The following is an 18,952-nucleotide window of genomic DNA, read 5'->3' on the forward strand; positions in this document are numbered from 1 at the left end:
GTAAGTGTAAACCATTTGCTTCAACACGAGCAGATTGTCTCCATCTATTTGGCACTGGGTACATGTTTATATCTTCAAATTTCTCTCTAGACATATTGAATCACTATTATCTTCTTTCACATTTTTAAGTGCAACATTCAAAGTAATGTCCAAACACTCCCTAGAATCTAAACTTACGTCTTTGTGGAGTATCTTGCTCTAAAATTTTAAATCATACTCTAGCTGAATGGCTTCCCCTACTTTCCCTTCTTTTGTTCCTCTAATGTCATGCTCTTCATCAAATATAACATGATCTTCATTCTCCTTCAAATCATGCTTATTCTTCACATAAAAATGATACATTTTTCGCAAAGCCTTGGACACAAACTTTAAAGACTCAACTACAACTCTAGTTTCTAGCATGGCTCTTGCATGCTGAAAGTCAAAAATTGTCAAAACTTCACCCACTATCTAGATTTTAGGACCAGAATTCATCAGAACTCTGGTTTTTCTTTCTTTTAGTTGTTATCATTATGTTTGACAACTAATGCATTTTTACCATAAGTCTTACATAAGATTTTTGGTGCATTTGATTTTTCTGCAATACATAAGATTTTTTGTGCGAGTAATTTTTCCAAGTTGTTGCATTTCATCAGAAGAAGAATGATACGGTGCAGTGGCAAGCATCTCTTAGAAGGCCCAGTCTCACCTGCATGATCCCTTTTATGGCTATGTTTCACAAAAAAATTCTCTTCAACACCAGGTTTAGCTCTATCTTCTTTTGGATTCTTCTTGAAAGTAATTAATTATTGAATCAAATTTGTTTGTAGGGATATAGTCAGTGACTTGCTTAGCATTTTAGTTAATTCCCACATGTTCTTTCCACTTTATTTAGTTGCAAGCTTAGCATTTAGGGCTTTGAATGAACCCTTATGGAAATGAAGTTCTAGTTTTCAATAATCTGTTGTCTAGATTGAAATGTTTTGTTATAATGGTCCTTATAATTATTTCATTCCTTGAGAATTATGAGAAACATAAATATTGCTTCATTTGGAGAGATTGGAGATTATAATTGATGTCAAAGCTGAGGTTACATTGAAAAGAGTTTGATTGTATATAGTTATCTCTATGTGATTTTAGAAGACATGAAAAGATTAAACCATATCTATAGTCTTTTCTTTAAATATTATTTTGGAGTTAATTGTTTGTGTTGTTTTTTAAGGGTCTTGAATAACTCAGACCTATCCTCACATAAAGAAAGTTGATACAAAACATTAGGTCTATGATGAAACAATGAATGTAATTTGGAGTATTGTAGAAACATTAGGTTTATGATGAAACATTAAGTCTTACTCGCACCAAAAATCTTATGTATTGTAGAAAATTTGTAAGGTTATAGAACATGGTGACCGTAACATTTCCATGAATCTACTATTTTCACATTATTATTACTATAATATCTTCTCCTATTAGGCAATAAATAGCTCCTACGTCTTGTTAGTCTACTACAACAATAAATGTTAGATTTATTTACATATTATATATATGTGTGTGTGTGTGTGTGTGTGTGTGTGTGTGTGTGTGTGTGTCTATTTACCTTTATACAACATTTCGGTAGTTTTAAGTAATCAATGTGTATATATTGTTTATATAGCTCCTAACAATAATATGATTCATGTGACCTAATAGATCAATGTGTTTCCATTGTAGGTCATTCGATGGATCTTATTGATGATATAGAAGTCCAAGGAGTCATAGTTAGGAAGATCAAGGTCATGTGCATACTCATTGTTTTGCTTGTCAGTCTTGTAGTATTAATAGTAGCATCTTCCCAAGAGGCTAGAAGAGATAGGCATAAGCAAAGAAGAGTTGCATGTCCTTTTATAAGCGCATTATCCATTCTAGTAACACTTCATTGCCACAAACAAATATGCATAAGTAGCCTTCTTTTGCTTGGCCAAAATTCTAAGACAAAAAGGGAGTATTCAAGATATGACAAACATATCATTGGAAGAACAACTAGTGATGTTCCTCCACACCCTTGGCCACAATCTAGGGAATAGAAAGATTGGCCATAACTTTGGTCACTCAGGAGAGATAGTGATTCGACACTTCCACAAGGTCTTAAAGGCTATAATAGTACTTCATAATGATTATATTTTACCCCTTATTGCAACCACTCCTAAGTAAATTTCTAGGAAAGACCATTTTGATCCATATTTCAAGGTAACTATGCTATTGGTATGTATTTCATTACTAGAGACTACATATAATAATTTGTACTTTATAATAATATTGATTATTATAGGATTGTATTGTTGCAATTGATGGGACTCATATGCCAGTTACTATTGATGTGAACATGCAAGAAAAATATCACGATAGAAAGGGTAATTTTTCATAGAATATTTTGGGCATATGTTCGTTTGACCACAAGTTTCAATACATTCTTGCTAATTGGGAAGGGTCTGCTGGAGATAGTCGAGTGCTTGCTTCAACTCTCTCTAGAGTAGATCCACTCGTGGTTCCCCCTAGTATATTAATTCATATTTAATATGATTATATTCTCGTTAAACTAAATCAAAACTTTAATGCTCTATTTTGAGTATAACTTTAATTCTATTTGAAAATAGGAAAATTCTATTTAGTTGATGTTAGGTACCCAAATGTATCAGGATTTCTTGCTCCTTATTGGTGTACACGTTACCACCTAAAAGAGTTTTGCAGAGCAAACCCAATCAGTAATCCCCAAGAGTTATTTAACCACCAAAACTCCTCTCTTAAGTATGTAATAGAGCAGACATTTGTTATTTTCAAGCAACATTTTCCTATCTTGAAGCATGGAAAATCCTATAGTATATTTACCCAAACAAAGATTTTTTTGGCATGTGGCATACTGCACAACTTCATTATGATGGAGGATGGTCTTCTATCAGAAGCGAAAATTGAAGAAGATGATGATTGTGTTGGGATAAATGTGTCAATTCTTGAGACTCATGGGATGAATCAACGAGATACAGATGACTAGGGGAGATTTAGAGATGAAATAGCTTGGAGGATGTGGGAAGATTACAACTCTTGAACTTAGTTGTACCACAAAATATGAACATTTTTTTGCACTTTGTAGTGAATAGGAATTGCATTTTGTATTTTCAAGGATCATTTTACACTTCACTATTCATGAATATCTGCTATATGCATTATTTTAGTAGATGTATCAAGAAAAGATATATTGATATGGTCGGGGGATTTTACATACCCTAATTTTCTACTTCCATTTATCCAATTAAGTTTAAATTGCAGCTCTTTGAAATATTATTTATGATATTTGATTTTAACTTGAGGTTGCAAATGTTGCTTGGCTGTGGCTAATATTATTCACGATATTTGTTTTTAACTGAATTGATATTCAATGGAATGGAACAATATAAGTGCAATGCACCTTCATTCATAGATCCACACATAAACACAGGTTTTATTTTTCTACCATTCCTTAAATTTCACTAGTTTAGCAATCAGGCAATTGTATAAATATATCCAGCTGAATATTCAATTGAATAAGCATTAATTGTTAGGTAACTTGGATTCTTTGATCATTTGGATTGGTAAGATATAGGAAATATTTGTTCTATAATTAATATTGATAGATAATTCTTATTCCTTCATTGCTAGATTTTATGGAGTTAGATAAATGGAAAAGAAATTTTGATCATTTTTGATCATTTTGATTATTTAAGGCACCAATGAAGTCTAGTTGTAGGTGTTGGAAGGTTATTTTTGTGCTGTGGGTTTCTGTGCTTTGATATGTTTTGAATGTGAGATTTGTATTTTTTTTAATCAGGATTTTTAAAACTATTAGGACACATAATTATATTACTGAAACTACTAAAATTCTTATCATGGCAATCAGTCTGAATGTGGGAGCTGAGTCTTGTGCATATTGGTTACCTTTGAATTATGTGGATAAGTATTTGTAGTTGTGTTGAGCTTCTTTACTATAGTTTATAAATTTTGTTGTCAAGTAATCTAAAATGCATACCTAAATCCTCCTATTAATAATAGGGGAAGATTTTGATATTGTTAAGTTGTTAAAAGTATTGATATTCTTATTTGTGTATTCATTTTTTAAGGCTAGAGTAGAGTCTTGTGTATATTGCTTGCCTTTGCATTAATTGCATAAATTTTCCTTATAGCTTTGAACTTGTTGACTTTAGTATTTGAATTGTATTGCAGTCAGATATATTCATGTTCTATTATTAGATACACTAATATGATAGGAAGGGAATTTTATGCTTTTATTCTTCACATAGTTCTGGTTACACAATTGAATTCACATTTTGCCAAACGTATTTGAATTCAAATATATAATTTCTAAAGTTCATGATATTAATGTGAATTATTTCTAAATATTACTTTATAAGTCGTTTCCATGTTTAAAATCAAATCCCATTGATCGTTAGATACCTCAACATGATTTATTATATTTAATTATCATGGTTAGTATAATAAATACTGAAGAATTATTTATTGCATGGATTCTTAATGATTTTTATTGTGATATTTGAATTTTTTCATCACATAACTAAGATGGCTTACACCCTTTTTAAAAATTTTTGGCTAAATGTTGGTGTGTGAGAATTTTGACTGAGTTTGGACAATTGAGGTTCTTTGAAGATTAATTAGTTTATAAAAAGATATTAAGTTGATCATCATCTTTAAGAAAATGCTTTGAAATAGTTTTTAAAAAAAAATTCTATCCCATCTAATTCTAGTCATATGATATGAAAATATTGCAGGGAGTGCTATTCTAATAGAGAAGACCTAGGCACCTGAAGGACAGTTTTACCAAGGTGAACTTTTTACAATATGTAGTATTATTTTATTAGTTGCATTAAATTTTTAGTGGTAGCTGGTATAAGTTTTCCACATTTAATATAGTATACACAATTGTTTGTTGATTAAGTTGCATATGTTCATATCACTTTTTTTGTTGAATCAACTGTATATATGACCTAATATAAAAATATATATGCAATTGCAGAAACTATCTTTTTAAATTATTTATTTTTGACATCTCAACTAATTATGTTCACTTATCATACCCACTCAAAGATGAAACTGAATATTCAATTGTTCTCTTTACTAAGTATGAAAAATTTGTGTATGCTATGTCACATCTTTCATTGAATCTACTCTAAATTTTCTCTAAGTCTGTTGTAAATCTACTCTAAAGTCTCCCATGAATCTACCATAAATCACCTCTAAAAGTCTATTATAAATCTACTCTTAAGTCTAGTGATGATCTCCAAATTTTCTATAAATCTACAAATCTGGTGATGATCTCCTTGAAACGTCTGCTATAAATCTGGTGATGTAGAAAATATTGCAGCTCTAAATTTGTAAGATATTTTGTTGATTTCTTACACCTTAGACAACTAACTTCCTAATTGGCCTTCCAATGAGGAGAAGAGTATTATTGGACTAAATATGTCCTTTGGTGTAGATCATAGTACATGATAAATGTGTTGTTTCATAGAGATTAACCATTCAAAAGCCTCTTAACAAGACCATAACCTGTACAAAGAAATAATAGTCGTATATATAGACTCCTGTATTTTCAGGTTCCATGAATTTGAATGTGTATTATTAATTGTATTTTTTTTTTTTTTTTAATACAGGGATGGAGCTTTGTGATTTTTTAACAACTTACACTATGATATGTTCATGACATGCTGATGGTTTTTTTCAAGTTTTGTAGCTACCCATTGATAGCTAAAAATGTCATTTACCAATCCCTTAACAAGCATGGATGAGGAGGTACATGTGACTATAGTTGCTACTTTGGCTAAAAATGCCAAAGTGGTTTGGTCAAAAGAGATGGAACGTAAATCGATATATTTGCTCCTTGAGCAAATTCAGTTAGGAAGAAAAGGTGAAGGGGCCTTCAAAAAAGAAGCATGGACCGCAATACAAAGGAAGTTCAATGAAGAAATGAAAATGAATCTTGGAAAGCATAACTTTAAGAATAAGTACAAAACATGGAAACAAGGTTATAGAATGATGAAAGAGTTGCAAAACATGAGCAATTTCACATAGAATGAGAGTAGTCAATGTGTGGATGTGGATGATAGTGTATGGGAAGAGTTGTTGAAGGTAATCTTCTCACAATATCTTTATTTAAGTAAAGTATATCTTAATCAATTGAAATGAAAGTCATCTAACCCCTAAATTTTTCCATCATGCAAAGAAAAGATTTCAAAAATGCTAGAGTCTACAAGAGGCAACCCTCCACCTATTTCAATGACTTAGTAATCATTTTTGGCAACGATGTAGCTAATGGAAATGGAGTAGCAACAAGTGTAGAGGCTCAGGATGGACATCTCTTTGAAGAAGTTTTTGATCTTGATGATGATGGGGGCTTTGATACACACATGGATGATACTCCTCAATTTGATGAAGAAATGCTTCATTCAAACAATTCCACAACATATGTTAGACAAAATCCATCTTCGCCATCAACAAGAAAGCCAAAGAGGAGGAAGCCAAGTATGGCTTCTTCTTTGGAGATCATATGTGAAAGTATCCAAAATATAGACGGGGGCATGACTAAGTCTCATAATGTCAATGTTGATAAGAGGGAAGTCAAGCATGATATATCAAGTGCATTTATTGCCTTCAAGGCCATGCCTGGAGTTAGTAGGGACACTTTGATTGTCGCATATGACTTTTTTCTTCAGAACCTACAAAAGCCTAGGAATTCATAGAGATGACTGTAGAGGAGTGGGAAGAATACATTAGATGTAATTTTAGAGGAGTTTTCTGATAAATTACAATCTTTATGAGCTTACAATTTTTTTTAGACTATGTCTGAACATACAATGTTTGTCACACTTGGATGGATATAAAGCATTTTCAACTCTTTTGGTTCTAGTTTTTCTTGAAATGGATGAACAATGCATGCTATTTACCTTCATTTTGTTCAACATAATTATTTATAGATCTAATGAGTAAATGTTGTATGTATTGTTGTATGGACTATTGTATGCACTATTGTATGTACAGAGTAACTCATGTTATTGTTGTATGCATTTTTGTGTTTAGCTAGTACTAGGAATTTGATGAAACACTTCCATATGTGAAGAGTATCACCCAACTAAATCTATTGTTTGGTGCAAATCATACTACAAGATAAATTTTTTTTTCCTACTTGAGCAAGAATATATGATTAGAATTTATAGTTATAATGAATTATGTTTTGTGGATTACTTAGAATAGTTGTTTGTATTCCACTAATTGTGATGTGTTGTTGTATGCACTACTATATGTACATAATAAATCATGATGTTGATGTATGCGTTGTTGTATGTATAAAATAAATAATGATGTTGTTGTATGTGTAGACACCTAAATCTAATTACACCCCTAGGCAATCATATTTGGTCATCGCCTAGGACATTACTGATTAAATATTTATTATTAAATTAATTAATCATCATTCCATAGTTAATTAATTAATTAAATTAACTATAGTCTAATTGATAAAATCAAATGATAACCCAAAATTAATTTATCAATCAAAACCCTATTCCTCTATTAAATTAAATAAATCCTCAAATCTATTTAATTTAATCCCACATCCCTCATTTATTAAATAAAATATTTAATAAATTATCCAAACCCCTAAAACATCCCTAAGACCTACCTTTATCCCTAATCCAACCCATTCATCCATACTAATCTCACTTAGCCTCCTAACCAATCCATACCATCAAAGCTAAGCCACTTGCCCCCTAACCCCCTTCTAAGCTAAGTCTAATTCCCCTCCTAAACATGTGCACAACTTTATGCAAGGGTTAAGACTTGATAACTCAAACCAAAGTCAACAAGTCTCCCTTATCCTCTTTCATCCTTATCAAGAGCATTAATGGCTCTTACATGCCAGTAATGCCTCTTACATCCCTCTTTTATGTCTCTTACATCCCTCTTACACACTCATCCTTTCTCATTATTCCCTTTGACCAACCATTATTCCATCCTCTCACACCCATCCTCCTCGTGACAAGTGTCACTACTTGATTGGCTCTAAACAAACACAATCCATGTGCTTCCCTTTAAAAGCATTTTAGCCCTCCCTTACCAATCTTCCATCCTTGCATCCTAACCCTCCATTTCATTACCCCTTGGCCTATAAATAAAGCCCTTCCCTTTCACAATTTATCAACCACCTTCATGCAAAGTTATAATGCTATTTTGAGAGCCTAAAAACTACTAAAATACCATCATAATGTTAAAATCCATCCATACCTTCATTGTTGAAACCCTCATCCATATACCTACTTGGTAAAATCCCCCATCCTTTGGAAGCTTGAGCACAATGTGAACCTACATCCCCATCCATCAAGGACATATCTACATCATTGCAGGTTATACCATAAGGAACCTACCATTCTTGGTTTGCTTTCCTTTTTGGTGATAACTTTGGTCTTATCATAAGTGTTAACTCTTTTAGTATTGTGAATGCTTTTGTTTATTAATTAGTATTCCTTCATGGCACTACTAGATTAGGTGATATAGTATGCACTGCCATATTTAGCTAGTACTTGTTATCTCATTGTATCATTATTCACTATGATTACAGATGAAATAATATGGTGCACACAACAATTCAATTTTTTTTTTGTTGTGATACATTGCTTGCAGTTTATTATGACATAAAATAAGTTTCATAAAATAAGTTCCACAAGATTCATATTAATTATTTTTTGGTATTTGATATAGAAATAGTTACAATATATATGCTACTTATACAATATTAATAATGACAATATGTTTTATTGTGAAATCATATCTACTTGTTTCATATTGCCAGTTGTATTTTCTTAAAAGGTTACAAGACCATGATGGGTTATTGTGTTGCATTTTGGGTTGTTGCTAATATTTTCATTTTCTCTTCTCAATTGTTCAAACATTTTATTTTTGCATATGAAGAAAGAATTATAATTAGTTATTTTCTGTTGCATGCTTTTAACATACTTTTTAGAGTTATGTTTACATTGATCTATAGGAATATTTTGTTTATAATTTTTTTGTTATTTATTTTCTCTCATTATATTTGTTCATTATTTATATAGGTTTGTTGGCTTCAAATACTTTGCCATTGTGTGATTGTGGCACTGGCGTTGTAGTAATGAGGACCTCACACATAGACCGTAATCCTGGGTGTAAATTTTGTTGTTGTCCAAATAGTCGAAAGGTTGTTACTATTTTTTTAATATTTATTTTTTTATGTACTAAGTTATTGTGGCGAGCACTTATGCATTTTTGGAATGCAGGGGGATAATGGATGCAATTTCTTTCAGTGGGCCAAGGATGACCCATCTACGTCAACTGCATCTAACTATATAGAAGAAGAAAAGAATGGTTGCAAATTGTACAACATTCGAGATACTGCTGCCAAGGAGATTGCTTCCATGAAAAAATTTGAACTCATGTTTCAATGATGTATTATTTGTGTTCTAATTGCTATAATCACAGTATTGGTTATTGGTGGTTTGGAACCAAATTTGTAAATATGGTTAAAAGACAAATATTGGAGATGTAAATTGTATTATGACTATGTATACCTGATGGTGGAAAAATTAAATAATGATATGTCCTTTTTGTTGTTTTCAATTTAATTATGATTGTGGATACTATTTTATTTGTGATTTTATATATAAGTGACCAAAATATGGGTGATGTTATCTATTTATTTAAAAAATAGTTGAAATAATTTAAATTCTCAATGAATGAAAAATAAATAAATATACATTCTCTAAAAAAATAATCAAAACAATATTAAACTAAAACAAATAAAATTAGAGGAAAAAATAAATAAACTTAACTCCATTCCAATTTTGATTTTGTACAACCAAACAAGGGATTAACATATCCTCAAACAAATTCTAGGTGAACCAAACGAGACTGGAATACATATTTTCCATTCCCATTCCCATTCCTTTACTCATTCTTATTTTCAATTATAATACTCAATTCCTATGCTTGCAACCAAATAGGCCCAAGGGCCTATTTGGTTGCTCGAATACGATAAGAACAGGCATTGGAAATTAGAATATGAATAATATTTTTTATTTGGTTGGTGGAATTGGAATGTAGAATAGGATTACCAATTCCTATAATAGCCCAAAATGAGCTTTTATGTAATCTCAAAAATACTTGTAATTGGAATGCCTCTTCCTATTCTTAATCTCACTTAATCATATTTCACAATTCGGTCAGGTTTGTGGTAGGCATTGGTATTTTTTGGGGTTTATCTTTGAACTCCAACTCATTTTGCTCTACATGCTATAAGTGAAAGCTCTACTTGTTTGGGGGTTTAGGGTTGAAGGTGCAACTCCACTGGACTGAGTTGTGTAGGTAATTTTATTTGAGTACTCAATAAAACCCCTATTTCATTTTGTGACTATCAACAAGTGGCTCCTCTATATTACAGGTTTGAAGGTGCTACCAATGAAAGCTTTCATTGCTATAGGGTTTTAGAGGTTTCTCCTATTTTTCGATTGGATGTGACTTCAAATCTCAGGTTTGCAATGCTTCATTCTTTGTGAGGTGACTTTCGTCAGAACTCGAGGTTAGTAATTTGTTGAAGCAAAATGTTGTTCATTGTGCTCTATTTTTTGTGTTATGCCTTTGAACCTTATATTTTTCGCTACTTGTATGTCTTCTACTATTTCTCCATATTATCTTTGTAATACTAATGTTTGTGCTTTTATATGTTCTTGTTTTGAGGGCCCAGATTCAGAGAAAAACTGAGATTAAGCCTCATAGTGATTTCCCTGTTTCCACCGTTTTGGTTCTCTCGTGCTCTGTTTTGAAGGTCTAGGTTCAGGAAAAAACTAAATTAATTCCCCCTAAGGATCTACCAATTTTCTCTTTTGATTTTTCTAAGTTTGAAACAAACGTGAAACCCTCTTCTTTATAGTTTTATCCTTCCTAAAAAATAACCATTACAGCGTTAAATGTTAAGAGGTGCAATTTTAGAGGTTTTTTTCGTGTCAATCATAATGCCTTGTACTTGGAAAGTTTGGAAGAAGTTGTTGTTTGTGGCTAGCCCTAATATATCTAGTAGAAGAATTTTGATGCATCACCTAGATCTAATGAGTGCTAAGTGTTCCATTTATTCTCATGAGAGATGGATTCGTGTTGAATCACTACTCATGAAACATGGGTCAATGAGTTTGACTCAAAAATTGCATGATTAAATCCTAATAGCAATATCACAATTTGACTTGTTGTGGAAATTATCTCCTACTTATCAATTGATGAGCTCAAGGGAATTTCTAATGAATGGTTTTTAAGGTACAATACTTGGTGAAGGTTTTCCAAATGGGGTTGCAAGCTTTGGGTTTAACCATGGAGGAAACTTTGTAGTTAAGTGTGCTTAGGCTAGAGTAGTACTGGGATGGGTGACCTATTGAGAAGTCTCAGTGCTTCACCCCTGTGAGCATCACCTAGATCCAATGAGTGCTAAGTGTTCCATTTATTCTCATGAGAGATGGATTCATGTTGAATCACTACTCATGAAACATGGGTAAATGAGTTTGACTAAAAAATTGCATAGTTAAATCCTAATATCAATATCATAGTACTAAAGTTGTTATCATGGCTAGAGCCTAATACAATGCATAGATTGTATATTCGCTCTCTATATATATATATACATTTTTGGATCGGCAATGGGAGAAGGTTATCTTGATTCTTGACAATTACTTATAGAAATATAAGAAAGAGTGTTTTTCTATTACTTTTCATGGATCACGGTGTGATTGGGAATGTTAATGTAAATGGTTTTAAACATACTTATTTGAAGATTTGAAAATGGAATACCAAAACTTAATTCTTTTAGGTAATAGAGGTTGTAAAATAATTCATTTGAGGGCATTCCCTTTTGATGTTTTTAGACAATTTATTTTGTGAGCACAGTCTCTAGTCTACAAGTAAAATAGACCATACAATTATGAAGGTGCAATCACATAAGTTTGAATATATTTTTGATCTCTGAAATTTGGTGAGCATTCCTCGTAAAATTCTTCATTATTTTGTTAATGAATATTTTTTCATTTTTTGACTTAGCCTATGAATATGAGATGAATTAGGGATAAAGGATTTGCCTTCTAGTCTGACAAATAACAGTTCCATATCTTAGTTCAAATCTTGATCGTGTATTGTATTAGTATAGTTGCCCTACCCATCTTGACCATATATTATATCAAGATATTTAAAATGCATCACATCTCATTTGAAAATTTATATGTTAAAAACCAACAAGGAAAGGCACATTCCTACGAAATCCAATCCACTCATTGAGCAATAGATTGCAAACCCTTTAAATTGTATCTCTATGTTTAGGATTTTATTAGCTTACTCCAGCTATCTAATGTTTAAGATCATGGGAAATCTCATGCGTAGGAAATGCAATTTACAATGCAAAGATAGGAGATAGTTCATATTCATATACATGATGGCTTACTTTGGAGCTTCCATTGCTGACAATAGATGCAAAATGAGAGCTGAAAAATCTATGAATGTTTGGCTTTGAGGATTAAGTCTCCATTGGCATCTGATTTGTCTGTGATCTAAGTGCATGTGCTTGGATTTTTTAAGAGACATTTTGGTCTATTTGATATTTTTGGCAAGACCTCTATTATCAGTCTATTTTGCTCTTGTTTTTGTTAGGTGTTTGTATCTAGCTATATTAGATTCCTAAATTCAAACAAGTTAGACATGCATATTTTTAGCAAATTTTTGAGCCTCGTGGTTACACAGAGATGCTGAGATACTCATAGGGGATAGGGATGCCAATCAAACATTGTATGTGAGCAAAGGAATAAGGAGACAATATTATTAATTATAAATGTTGTCATCAAAATTTGTAGGTACAAGTATAGGTATGTGGTCCATGTTACAAATTACTATGGTGTTTCTTGGTAACTATTACCAAGGATGTGCTATATGTCTTGAAAATGGGGCATGATTTTATATTTGATTCCAGTGTTTAAAGTTGCTTTCTATTGCACTGTTAGTGTCCTGTTAGTTTTTTATTGCATTTGGCAGCAACAGAGATGTAGTTCCCTAGTCACAAAATTGACCATATATACTAAATTCTACATTTTACAGTTAAATGTTTTATAGAGATGTACATTTTTGGGTTAGATATATTGAATTCTCAATTAACATCTTCATTGTCAAATGCTTTACCATTTCCAAGGCTACTAGAGTTTTATCTACTTCCCCTATCCCTAGTCAAATCAAGCACAAAAAATTAGAACAAATCAACATGCTAATACAACTTAGTATATGGGAAAATTTAAATTTTTTGGCATGTTTGAGCTTTTTAAATATAAATTTTGAATATTTTCATTTTCTTAATTGCATACATTTTCCCAATTCCAAGTTGTTTGATATCATAACAATGTTTTTGATTAAGGAAAATATGTTTTGAAGGGTGCTTGAAACCCTTTACAAATCAAAACATTTTAAATGAAGCTTGAATAAAAAATATAATAGCCCAAGGGTGAATTAGGACACCAACCAAAACTAGGTGACCAAGGTGGCCTCATAGATAAAATAGTACACTTTTACCACCAAAATAGGTTTTGAATGGGTGCCTAAAACCCCATGGTTACAAAAGAAATTGATGGAGACATAACCCAAGTACAGAATAGACACAACAGGAAAGGGAAAACTTTATTAACTATGAAAATATGCCAATACACTTAGTGTAGAGTACACAAATTCCAAAACATGCCCTATGGGCTTATAATAGTATAAATCTAGAGATAATTTCTTCTCCCAGTACCTTCTCTCAAACTCCACTTTGAATTGCCTTTTACAATGCCAGAAATGTTCTTAAATAGACCCCAAAGGGTTAAGGATTAGGAATACATTCTAGAAATTTCTAGTTGGCATCCACCGCCAAAATAGAAGACTCCAAAAGTCACATTAGAAGTCGACACAAAATTAGAAGAATCCAGAAACGGTAGTCGAACTTTTGGGAGGCATAACTTTTGAACTGTAACTCTGATTGATGAACCATTTACATTTTTGGAAAGCTCTTGGAGTGCTCTATAGCCCTATGGACCAAATTTTCTTGTCCCCCATTTTTTGGCCTTGTATGAGGTCGTTTAGCGCTTCAAACCTAACTTTGAAGCATTCTTAGGAGGTCTCTAGAAATCAAAAAAATGCAATAACTTTCTAACCATAGGGCCTTTTGACTTGATTCTTTTTCTGGAATGTTCTAAATTACAATTAAAATCGTCCCTCCAATTTACACCTTCTAAATCACCATAATTATCGCTCAATTACATAGTCCTAATTTTTTAGCATTTACACGTATCCCAAGGTGCTTAAAAACTCTAACCCATGACACTAATAGTGGAACTATGAGAGTTGGAACCTTTATTTGACCCAAATGGGTATCTAGAAATGAAAATACATGAAATAGAAACTATGTCTAGGTATATTTTTTTGGGTGACACAGGATTTCCCTTATACCTCTGGATGCTCCTACATCAAACACCCAGGGTAGGTTGAAAAGTGACCTTGTAACTTTATGGATGGTAGAGAAAATCCCAAATGGGAAACCTCAGCTGTTGATATCCAAGTTGAGTCCTTTATCAGCCATCCTTTCCACTTAACCAGGTACTCTTCATACTTCATATTTTTGGTACTCCTACCCACACGACTATCTAGAATCTCTTCTATCTCCTCTTTCTTAGAAGTAGGAATTGGACATGGCTCTGACATCAACCCCTCATCTACACCATCATCATGATACTCTATTAAGTCTGTAATGTTAAAGATAGGAGAAATGTGAATTCCATCTGGCAACTCCACCTCATGCATTTCCTAAGTCATGTTTCTTCAGAATTTTGTAGGGGCCAAATTTCTTCATCTTCATCTTGTTGTAAGTACCTACTAGAAATATTTCTTTTCTTAAGTGTACCATGACAAGATCCCCTACTTAGAACTCCTTATGTCTTTTCCTTTGATTAGCTCTAGCTTTATACCATTGATTCATCTTGGTAATGTGTGCCTAGAACTCCTCATGTAGACGCTTGATATGTTCTGCAAATTCTTCTGCTTCAACACTTGTCCTCTCCCCTTGCTGCATCTTCCTCAATTTTGGTGTAGTCCTTGGGCTATTTCCATATACAATTTGGAATGGTGATCTACCATTACTCCTATTTATAGAGTTATTATAAGAAAATTTTGGTTGTGGTAGAATCAAATCCCATCCCTTGGGCTTATCCCCAACTAAACATCTCAGCAAATTGCCCAAACTTCTATTTACCACTTCAGTCTGTCCGTCAGCCTACAGGTGATGTGCAGAACTGAACTTCAAATCCATTCTCAACTTCTTCCAAAATGTTCTCTAGAAATACAACACAAATTTAGTATCTCTATCAAAAACTATACTCCTTGGGAGATCATGTAGTCTCACCACCTCTCTAAAAAATAAGTCTGCAATATGGATGGCATCATGAGTTTTGTGGCATGGAATGAATGTGCCATTTTGGAGAACCTATCAAACACCATGAATACTGAGTCATTACCCCTTTGTGTCCTCGACAATCCAAGAACAAAATCCATGGCTTTGATGGAACAGGCAATGGCTGATATAGTCTAGTATTGTGACTAAATCCCTCTGCCGCTTCACAAACCTGACAACTCTGTACAAACTTCTTCACATCCTATGACATTTGAGGCCAAAAAGAATGTTCTCTAAGAATGGCGATGGTGTTATCTCGACCAAAATGTCCTTCCATCCCTCCACTATGTTTCTCCTTAATCAAATTTTCCCTCATGGAACTCCTTCAAATACACAATTGACTGCCCTTGCACAACATACCATCTTGAATCAAATAGTCTAGCCACTTGGTTTTGTCTACAACAATAGGTTCTTTACAATCTTTCCATGCTTCGGCAAAATTCTTGAGTTTATCAAACCCAACTACTTCAATCTGCATTACTGTAAGCAACAACCGCCTCCTACTCAATGCATCTACAACCCTATCAGACTTTCCACTTCTATGCTTCAACACAAATGTATAGCTCTGCAAGAACTCTACCCACTTCATATGCCTTTGGTTCAATTTACCTTGTCTATTTAAATACTGTAATGCCTGATGATCAGTATATAAAAAAATTCCTTTGGCAATAAATAATGCCTCCATTTTTTTAAGGCCTGAACTATTGCATAGAACTCTTGATCAAAAACAAAATACTTCTTCTTCGCATCATTCAATTTTTCACTAAAATATGCAATAGGCTTACCTTCTTGACTCAATACAACCCCAATAGCACTACCACTAGCATGACAATCCACCTGGAAGACCTTACTAAAATCATGAAGTGTCGACATAGGTTGTTCTGTCACCTTCTTCTTCAGCAATTCAAAACTTCTCGTAGCTGTCGCAGTTGATTTGAACTCTTTTCTATCCCCTATTATTGTGTTAGTTAGGGGTGCACATATGCCACTAAAATTGTTAATGAACTTCCTGTAAAAACTAACCAGACCATGAAATGATCTTACCTCAGTAGCAGATCTTGGAGTAGGCCATTCCAAGATGGCTTTTACCTTCTCTAGATCCATTTTGAGACCTTCAGGTGATACAAAAAACCCCAAGTAGACTAACTATTTTTTAGCAAAGCTACACTTCTTCAGATTAATTAACAATTTCTCTTCCCTCAACCTTTCAAGGACACTACAAATATGCAATAAATTTTCTTCCAAAGTCTTGCTGAAAATTAAAATATCATCCAAATAGACAATAACAAAATTTCTTAAGAACTTCTTAAGTACCTCATTCATAAGCCACATGAAGGTGCTTGGGGCGTTCATCAATCCAAAGGGCATAACTAGCCACTCATAAAGACCTTCCTTGGACTTGAAGGCAGTTTTCCACTCATCTTCTTCTTGTATCTGTATCTGGTGATAGCCACTCTTGAGATCTATCTGTGTGAAGTATTGAGCTTGACTCAAGCTGTCCATAAGGTCATCCATTCTTGGAAAAGGAAATTGATACTTTATGGTTATCCTATTTATAGCTTGAGAGTCTATACACATTCTCTACTCTCCATCCTTCTTTGGTGCCAGTACTGCAGGTACTACACATGGACTTAGGCTCTCTCGAATGAAACCCTTCCTCAATAGCTCTTGAACCTGTTTGTTTACCTCCCCAATTTCAGTAGGAGTCATCTTATGAGCACCATTGTTAGGAAAACTAGCTCCATGGATTAAATCTATCTGATGACTGATTTGCCTTACCTATAGTAATCCTTCTGGAACATTATCAGAGATGATATCTCCAAACTCACTTAATAAATCTAAAACTTCAAGTGGTATTTCACTACTACCTTCCTTATCTTTTCTAGGAATCAAAGCATAACACAGACACTGATGTTTCATGCCATCCAAAAACTTTCTTCCATTAACAAGACAGATCCTAGCACTGTTGCATACCTTTTCACCTTCCTTTATCATGGGCTTCAGTTTGTGGTGTACTCCATCCTTTGTCAGAGAGTATTTGTTTGCACGATCATCATTTACTGCATGCCTATTTGTAAGAATTTGCCTAAGGGAAAAATTCACCCAAGAACTAAGAACTCAAACACAAGCACAACTGTAGACCAAAAATGGAAAGAGTATGATCAGAATAACAATGTATTCAATAACTTGATGCTCATGAGAGTACACTAGGAGTGCCTGAATATAAAGGCCTCAGGAGAGCTTCTAGAATGCATAGAAGTTAGCATCATGATGTGTCATACAACCAAGCACATGTCCACCAGATATGGATTATCCTCCATTAAGCATAAGCCTACAAGGGTGGGACACACAAAACAATGTTGTAGACACCATGTGCTCAAATAGAGTTGCATAGTCTTGTGTTGTCAACATGACAACTAAAGAGGTGTGCAAACTCCCAAGTGTCTCACAAATAAAAATAATAAAATAATGCATTAACCTAAGTAAACTTAAGTAAGTGTAAATAGTAAAATATGTATTTACACCAACACTATCAAGCTGCCACAGTCTTCTCAACAATAGATGGTAGACATCCATTGGAATAATATCACAGAGGACTTCATCATGGTAACTCCCAATTTTGAACTTCATTAAACATTGTTCACTTACTAGGACCTTATGATCATCCTTCATCCAAGTGATTTGATAGGGTTGGGGGTGTTTATCCCTCTTGAGCTTCAGCTTAGAAACCATCTCCTCTGACACCAAGTTGTTAGTGCTACCACCATCAATGATCACATGACAACATTTATCCTCACACTTGCACCTGGTATGAAATAGACTCCTCCTTTGTCCTAGTTCAATCTCACCACTTAGTAGGACCCTTTCATTTACTAAAGTCTCTCCTCTTTCTGCATCCTTTGAATGTGATGACTGTGCATCCTCATCCACATGAGCAACCCTAGCTTGACCCTTAGCTCTCCTATCTATCCTTCCTTGTTGTTGAGGTCATTCAAAGGCACAATGAACTTCTTCATTGCAATGGAAATAGGTACCACAAAAACCTCCTCTTCCTAAACCCTGTCCATGTCCTCTACCTCTTCCTCTATGATCTCCAAAGTCTTGATCATGGGAGTGGTTGAAACCTTTGTTCCTCTAGTTCCTGTTAGTAGCCACATATTCATTTTTCTTTTGGGTCTCATTTTGGCCTCTAGATGACCTACCACTGCCCCTTCCTCCTTGACCATGCCCTCTTTGTCTCCCTTCAAACCTTTTATTTAACTTCTCATCAACTTGCAGGGCAAACTGGTATGCCTCTTCAATGCTGGTCATTCTTACTAGACTTAATTCCTCCTGGATGCTAGGTCACAACCCAATGATATAATGAGAAACCTTCTCCTTATTTTCTTTTGCATGCCCTGCTCTAATCAAAATTCGGTAAAA

This window comes from Cupressus sempervirens, chromosome 1 (assembly GCF_028749045.1).
Source record: "Cupressus sempervirens isolate cs-2001-9-10 chromosome 1, ASM2874904v1, whole genome shotgun sequence".
Lineage (NCBI taxonomy): Eukaryota > Viridiplantae > Streptophyta > Pinopsida > Cupressales > Cupressaceae > Cupressus > Cupressus sempervirens.